Below are 7717 nucleotides of genomic sequence, written 5' to 3'. Positions count from 1 at the left end.
TCCCAACCATTAGATGGAATAAAATGTCATTCCAGCTGTCTCTCTGTCTGCCACACATACTCACAAAAAAGTATAGGTCAGTAACATGGAGACTGTACAGTTGCACCACATATAGCTAGAGGTGTTCCATGGGATTCAATTCAATTTTATTTATATAGCCACTTACTGTAACTGAAATTATCTTCAAGGTATTGAAAGGAGAAATCTGGCGATAGTCAAGCCGGATTTCTCTTTAAATTGAGCCTGAGTCACCTAGAACAGTACAAAGGAGACAGAGGCTGGGAAAAAATCCCCTTGTAACCTGAGTGGTGGCCAGCTCATAAGGGGGGCCTATCTGCTTTCAGCCAGCCGGGCAGAGATAGAATGAGGGGTATTTGAAACTATCAAGTACATTTCTAAAAATAAATCTGAATCCAAACATGTTGCTTGTGATGGTCTCACGTTTATGAACCATGTCAACCCACAGATCTAAGACCCTCATGCCCCACAACCCCAAATATTCAGTCACCCCCTGAACTCATCCACAGTCCTCACCTCTACCTGTGCCAGCCTCGTCGTGCGGCGTGGGTCTCCAGAGACTGACGGGTGGGCACCAGATATCCAACCTCTGACACGTCTCCTGTGTGATGGGGTCTGTCTGGGCTGGACTCGGGGTGGGCGGGTCTGTCATACGTTGTCACGGAGATGCAGGATGCTGTCACTCGGCAGGTACACCAGTGCCCCCCCCGCTGTCTCCAGTGATGGGATTTTTACGCTCCATCACACACACAGGAACGACAGAGTCACGCCGGTTTGGAGAAGAGAGCCACAAGGGCAGAAAAGAGCGAAAAGTTCGAAGGAAACCCAACTCGAGTGACTCTATAAACCGTTTCCATTTCTATTCATAGATTGCTCAAACACTGCAATTGACCATTTTCCCCCGCTCTCTAAATAGCAAAAGAAGATTCAGACACACCATTAAAGTATGGTATATGCACTTTGCGTCTCAGACTATCCATTTAAAAAGTTAAAATGGGCCCAATTGTGCATGTGAACTAACATGCGTTGTAGAAATAACTAATAAAACAATGTTTTTCTCTGGATTTTGGGGGTACATGACATTCTTCAGAGCTGTGTTTTTTTTCAAAGATGGAAAAAACTAAATTATAGGGAGAAAAAAGTGTTTTCAATGAAAACACCCAGTTTCAGATTTACACAGGAGAGGTGTTCAATTCCTTGTACTCTAGGTAGGGGGTTTCCCACAGTGGTAAATAAACAACCGAGCCTAAAGGTTGTATCAGCGATTTCAGGCCCAAAAAAGGCCCAACATAAATGATCACATTCATCTAAAACATAAATGATCACATTCATCTAAACTTTCCTAACGATCCGCTAGCTGTCTGCCCCATAAGCAGGCCATCAAAAAAAACACGTCTCTGTAGGCAGCCTAGGCTCCAAGATCTGTACACAAAAACAGTTGCTACCAACAAGGGTTGGCAACCCACTCAAAGGCAAAATAAAGTGTTTCAACCAATAACCGACGAGATGTGGGTTTAGGAGAGTTTTAATTTCACGGGAAGGAGGGGGAGGTAGTAGCGAGCTAGCTCTCTGTTTTGTTTGAACATCAACAGAAGTGACGTATCCCCGCTATCGCTGATACAACCTTTAACATAACACAACATGACACACACAACAACAATACAACAACAAATATGGCGCATATTGTACCCAGGATCAGTTGAGACCCTCCTTCACATGTCACCACATGCACTACATGTAGCCTGAATACATCCTTCACATGTCACCATATGCACTACATGTAGCCTGAATACATCCTTCACATGTCACCATATGCACTACCTGTAGCCTGAATACATCCTTCACACGTCACCACATGCACTACCTGTAGCCTGAATACATCCTTCACATGTCACCATATGCACTACCTGTAGCCTGAATACATCCTTCACATGTCACCACATGCACTACCTGTAGCCTGAATACATCCTTCACATGTCACCACATGCACTACCTGTAGCCTGAATACATCCTTCACATGTCACCACATGCACTACCTGTAGCCTGAATACATCCTTCACATGTCACCACATGCACTACCTGTAGCCTGAATACATCCTTCACATGTCACCACATGCACTACCTGTAGCCTGAATACATCCTTCACATGTCACCACATGCACTACCTGTAGCATGAATACATCCTTCACATGTCACCATATGCACTACCTGTAGCCTGAATACATCCTTCACATGTCACCATATGCACTACCTGTAGCCTGAATACATCCTTCATATGTCACCACATGCACTACCTGTAGCCTGAATACATCCTTCACGTCACCACATGCACTACCTGTAGCCTGAATACATCCTTCACATGTCACCATATGCACTACCTGTAGCCTGAATACATCCTTCACATGTCACCATATGCACTACCTGTAGCCTGAATACATCCTTCACATGTCACCACATGCACTACATGTAGCCTGAATACATCCTTCACATGTCACCATATGCACTACCTGTAGCCTGAATACATCCTTCACATGTCACCATATGCACTACCTGTAGCCTGAATACATCCTTCACATGTCACCACATGCACTACCTGTAGCCTGAATGCCCAACCAAAAAACCAAACGAAACACAAAATCACAAACAAAGCAACTTTTGTGAGCTTTTCCCTGGAATTATCAAGCAGGTATTCATTCATTCATTCATTCATTCATCCATCATTGGTGTTTCATTGGATTATGCCCAAAACACCTCCAGAAGGCTCAACAGTGGTGTCTAGCGTCCCAGAATACGATGTGGACTATCTGGAGGTAACCTCGCTATCTATAGGCAGACAGGTTCAGTGTGGATGTAAAATTGGCTCCCTAGTGCTCCCTGTCAAGCCATGAAGCCTGATAATGAATAGCATTCAAGGCACCTGCCTAGCCCCTATTAGTGCAAACTGGGTGGCAGTGGGTGTAGGCATGGTCTTTCATTAGTGCTTTATAACAGGATAAGTAGCAATGAAAAAAACATAAGAAAAGTGGTGCAGAGACGAAAGAATGACAGAGAGAGAGAAATGGCAGAACTTTATATAAGAGCAACACAACAAGGTCGATAGTGAGATAAAAATTAGGTAGAGAGAAAAAGCGAAGCAGAGAGAGAGAGAGAGAGAGAGAGAGAGAGAGAGAGAGAGAGATGTCATGAAACACAGAAAGGGAGGGTGGCATGGGTATAGATAGAAAGAACCACATCAATTATTGAGACTTCCACAGCCAATAACAGCATCCAACACCAGGAAGGAGCATCTAGACATAACATTCCATTACCTGCACTTGACTTGACTGGCAGCTCTATTAGTAGTCATTTGCAGTTCATTACTGGGAGCCTGCAACTCCACCTTTATGAAATAAATAGCATGATTGCAGCAGGTAGACACCATCACGCACAACACACAGTCAAACTGTGGAACAGAATGTCACATCTATTTCATTGCAAGGCTGTGTTTTTTTATTTTAAAAAAGGCTCTCTTGGGTTGTAAAAAACACCCAGATGGGCATCAATCATTTATCATCAATGTGGAAACATTTTTTGTGATATATTATATATTATATTATATTATATTATATTATATTGCATTGCATTGCATTGCATTGCATTGCATTGCATTACATTACATTACATTACATTACATTACATTATATTATATTATATTATATTAATTGTATTATTGTATTATAGTATACAGTTCATAGTATGTCTGTTAACACTTATAGGGTTAATATTGTAATGCTCAAGTCCTATTCTGCTGTAAGGCAGGAATCACCCAGACCAGTGGCAAGCAGGAGAATGTCTATGTTGTCTATGGTTCGGCAGCAGACCGGTGGGCAGGCAACACCAGTGCTACACTAGCGACATGGTAACTTATTTCAACCTCCAGAATGTAACACAAAACTCATCAGTGCATCATCATCAATTTGATTTGCTGTCTTCAGTGTGATCCCTGCCTAAAAGACTGACTTCATGTATCACAAATGACTACATTGCTTAGTGGTCTTTGTTGAACACAAGGCACATGGTTATTTGGAGTCGAGGTGGCTCCCTGGAGACAGTGTTTTATCTGTGTGTGTGTGTGTGTGTGTGTGTGTGTGTGTGTGTGTTTGTGTGTGTGTGTGTGTGTGTGTGTGTGTGTGTGTGTGTTTTATCAGAGGGAGATCGGAAAACATGCCCCATGCTGCTTCTTCTTCACAAGACCACACATTTAATATCTTTCAGTAGTAATTATGAGGAGCCTTTCTGACACATAATAGATGTTTAGAGGTGTTTTTTTTAATATGTTCTGTGCACCTTGGATACCCTGTGAGGGTTCTGTGGTATTGCCCTAACCACTGCAAAAACATTTAAATGATTAGCTGTGGAACATTAATTATGCAATCATTACTAATAAGGGAAAACTTAATTGAATGAGATGACAATATATATGGCAACACACACCACTAAAGAGACAACAAACACACAAACAACAGCAATGCCTTCTACATGTTCTGAGTGAAGACATAACGAAGGTCAAGAACGGAGACTGAGGATGAAAGATAGCATAATCCCGTCAGAGTTGTGTTATTTTCAACACATATTGTGCAACAAATGAAAAAGGAAACAACACAAACTGTGTTGTCCCTCGACACAGAGATGTGTTAAAAACAACACAAGTTGTGGCTCCAATGCACCGCATACACCATCTATCTATCTATCTAGAATGGAGACAAGTATCAGATGGAAAGCGAAAGAAGACTTTAAATCAAGACTTTAACTGAATAACAGACTGCACAAGAAAGGTTTCACTTCTCTAAGGAATGGCCTTAACAGCATTTTCTGTTTCTGACATGTATATGACTGTTTTGACTCAAGCAACAGTAACATAATGTTTTGATCAAGTGACTCATAGTATTCATGTATTGTCTTAATTAATTTAAAAATAATTATGAATCATATTGCTGCTTTTTTGCAGTTGAAATATGTGCTATACTGAATAAACTCTTCTTGAACAAAAAAATGAGGTGGCTGGATGTAATGTTTGCAATATTTTAACAGTATGAATCATATGCTTATCAAACAGTAGCTTCAAATAAAGAATTTTAAAAAAATATTTCTACTGGTAATCTGGTGAAGACGATCAGCAAACAAGAACAGATACCTCAATTTACTTTTTATTTCTCTGTTTTTTACTTTTCTTACAAACCACTGTGTATAATCATGCTGTATAAACTGCCGTGCGTTACCGGGGAGGCAGACAGAGTGTGTCTGGTGTTTCTCTGCACACCCATGTGTCCATCTGTGCTGTAATGACATCACGTTGGCGCGGCGGGGGGTTGTGGTGCGAGCAGAGGCTGGACCAGTCGATGGGTCATTCGGATGAAGACATCCCCAATCCCCAGGGATGTGTGTGTGTGTGTGTGTGTGTGTGTGTGTGTGTGTGGCTGTGGAGGGGGGCAGGGAACTGTCAAGGGTTGGGTAGTGTGTGTGTGTGTGTGTGTGTGTGTGTGTGTGTGTGGCGTGTGTGTGAAGAGAGGAATGAGAAGGGGAGCTGAGTAAGCGCTTTTGATGCTGTTAAAAAGGAAGGATGGAGAGAGGACACTGTGCAGTGATCCATAACCCCCTCCCCCCACGCAGTCCTCACCCACCTGCAAAAGAGAGAGAGAGAGAGAGAGAAAGAGAAAGAGAGAGAGAAAGAGAGAGAGAGAGAGAGAGAGAGAGAGAAAAAAAGAGAGAAAGAGAGAGAGAGAGAGAGAGGCTTTAAAAGTTTTAGCATGTCTACAGCATGTGCAGCATGCTTCCCCACTCAATTATTGATGTCTTTATGAGGCTTTTTATGACATGTTGTGCCTGACAGGCTTGGTCCACAGGGAGCGGGGTCTCCCCAGCACAGCTGCAGGGGCACTCTGTCCATCCAGATATCCTCCTTCAACCTCTCAAGGATAGACACATAAACAGGGGAGGTGGCTGTAGACTTTATTGACAGTTAAATATTACACGGCTAATACAATGCAGAGTAATTTTGATCCCACAAAAGAATGCCTTGTCAGGCAACGGTAGACAAATCAGGTACAGATTTAGCTACTGTGCACAGTGATACAAAACAATGGTGCTACACAGGGTAACGTTCCAATGTTTCTGGTGCCTCACAGAACAACGTTCCAATGTTCCCGGTGCTACACTGAGCAAAAATTCCAATGTTCCTGGTGCTTCATAGAACAATGTCTCAACATTCCTGGCACTATACAGAACACCATTTCAGTGTTCTTGGTGCTGCATAAAACAATGTTCCATCTTTCATGGTGCTACATATAACATGGAACACAGAGCTACAGGACATCACGTGTAAAGAACAAACACGACTCAGGATGGAGAGAGGAGGAGGGGAGTGAAGGGCCGCAAGACGGAGAGAAACAAGGGAGGAGAGAGTCAAGGTGGGGTGTGGGGTCAGTGTGTGTATGTGTGTGTGTGTACTCCCTCTCTCTCTGGCTCTCTCTCTCAGTATCTCTCTCACTCTGTATGTGTGTGTGTGTGTGTGTGTGTGTGTGTGTGTGTGTGTGTGTGTGTGTGTGTGTGTGTGTGTGTGTGTGTGTGTGTATGATGATGGGACTGGTAAAAAGAAAAGAAACGAAAAAAAAACCCACGTAATGGCTTTGTGGAAGCAATAACATTTAAATGTCAAAAAATAATTCTTGATTTAATATTTTCTATATTAGTTGTGTTGCCTTGGCAGCAAAAGGGCACAGATGCCCCGGGGGAGTGAGAAATAACTTCTCCAGATGACGGGCCGGCTCCGGACCGCAGCTCAGCCGGATCCAGCCCCAACCAGCGCGACCCTGACCAGATCAGATCCGGAATCACTTTAGGGTCCGCTTGAGTCAGGGGTTGGCACCATTCACTGATAGCCCATAATTCCATTTTCAATATGCCCCCCCCCCCCTTCGCTTTAAAGGCTTGAGGTCAGTTTTGATAGCTGTGTTTGCCACATCTAATATACAGTAAGGCTTTTTAGAGTGTCTGTGTTTTAGCCTCACAGAGGAGCATTATCGCATATGACAAGCGAGACAATGTCTGTATAAGGGCTGATGTTTTGTTTTTATCACCTTATTGAGCAGGGCTCGTCATCTCAACACCTTATTATGCTCTCTTCTGACATCGGGAAGGACAACTTCCAGTATATGTTGTCGGAGGTTGAACTCCTGACATGAAAAAGTGTGAGAAAAAGCCCTGTCAAAACACTTGAAACCAAGACTATGTCACTGGTTGGAACCATATACCCTAATCAGTAAAATGTGTCTTTTTGTTCACCTTTTTTTTGGTTTAGCCAGAAAAGTTGTGGAATATCAGCAAGCAGACAACATTTTAGGCTGAATAGCCAGGTATTTAAAGCAACCAAAACAAAAATAAAAAAAGGAAAATGTCAAATGTATCCGGGCCATTGTTATGTCTCTGAAAACAGGGCGTCCTAAAAAAGAGAACACCAGTCTGGCCAGTGAGACTAAAATGTCAAAATTAAAAGCTGTAAAATGCTAATGAAGAGTATTTAAAATAGCATTAAGCATGGCTATTTGTTTACAAGCACAGTGCAGTTTCCAACAGCGCAGCTAAAAGAGGGCACTTTCTTTCTTTCTTTCTTTCTTTCTTTCTTTTGTTCTTTCTTTCTTCCTTTCTTTCTTTTATTCTTTCT

The sequence above is a fragment of the Alosa pseudoharengus genome, unplaced genomic scaffold, assembly GCF_046254945.1.
Source record: "Alosa pseudoharengus isolate Yale_2024_CS ecotype anadromous, Long Island Sound unplaced genomic scaffold, YU_APseudo_1.1 YU_APseudo_1.1_scf_17, whole genome shotgun sequence".
Taxonomy (NCBI): Eukaryota; Metazoa; Chordata; class Actinopteri; order Clupeiformes; family Clupeidae; genus Alosa; species Alosa pseudoharengus.
Note: the sequence above shows the minus strand (reverse complement) of the source record.